Here is a 1,352-nt window from a genome sequence, read left to right as displayed (position 1 = left end):
TGTCAGGAAAGTAGAAAGACGTTTCAAAATATGGAGGCGTCTGATGTGGAGTCATGAGAGGGTTTATCTCTTCTCCTGTGCTTGATAATGACTCTTAACTGTGACTTCATCCCTAATTCTATCAGTTGTATATGTCATGTTTTTGTTCCTCATACAAGAGAAGAAAATATTTTGAATCCATATAATGACATTTTTGAGAGAAAAATGTTAATTTTATTTATTGAATCAATTTAAACTTGAAGTAAAAGTCTCAAGAGTTGATGTGGTTTTGCATAAAAGGACAAAAAGGACCAACCACGAGACTTCAAATTATGACAGTTTTGCATTGACTATTCCTGGACATCTACATGACAAACAGCAAACTATGTTTGGTATTTCAATGTCTTGCCACAACCAGACTTGAGAGTAAAAGAAAGGTAAGCTTTACAATGTCAAATTTTTAAATTGATTAGATTTCATGTTGTCATAATTTAAGTCTGATGTCAAATGCTTCTAAACGTATTATTGTTTATTAAACAATCTACAATAATGTGTTACTAATTATTCATAAGTCCCCCTCACGTTTTACTCTTAAACTGAATAGATTTTAAGATGTGTGGAAACTGGTTATTATGATTCAAGCAGATGCTTATCAAAACATAACCAGTGATCACCAGCGTTCATTTTTCTAATGCAGGGACAATCCCCACATTTTTCACGCGACATACTGATTATATGCAAAGCTACATTTTTGTAAACTTGTACAGTAATATATAAGTCTCCAAAATCGCTTTTATTCTATAGTTACATCCACATTTTGTGGACAGTCAGCGGATGAGGTGCATTGTAGTTCCCTCTATGTTGCTGTTCTTTACTAGCTCTAGTTAAAAACTGGGTTGTTAATCTAATTAAATGTAAAAAGCATATGTATAAATTACGGCAAATCCTACTTATGCCAAGATGGTGATAAGAAATAGATACAGATAAAAGTTGGATCTCGTTTACTAGAGTTTCATCATGAGATTAATTCACTCTGTGATCTGTAGGTTTAAAAACACAAGAACCCTAGTGAGTAGAATTAGTTCAAGAAAATATACTTATATTTGCCTCAAATCTTTGACAGTGAGGAGATTTACCAAATATATGGCAGCTTTCACAGCTGAAAAAACAGAAACAAAAGCAGCTTTACAACCAACCTAAATCAAAGACTGAGTGAAAAACTGGCATTTAGGCATACTAAGGTTTGGATTGTTATTAACTTCACGTTGGTTATGTTAAGCAATATTGCGATTATTTAGCATCCTGTTTAGTCGTGTAGATCTGAAAAGGGGACCTTTTTATGATTAAATATTTAATTTTTGAGTTCTAGATGT

Source organism: Oryzias melastigma, linkage group LG13, assembly GCF_002922805.2.
Source record: "Oryzias melastigma strain HK-1 linkage group LG13, ASM292280v2, whole genome shotgun sequence".
Classification (NCBI taxonomy): Eukaryota; Metazoa; Chordata; class Actinopteri; order Beloniformes; family Adrianichthyidae; genus Oryzias; species Oryzias melastigma.
Note: the sequence above shows the minus strand (reverse complement) of the source record.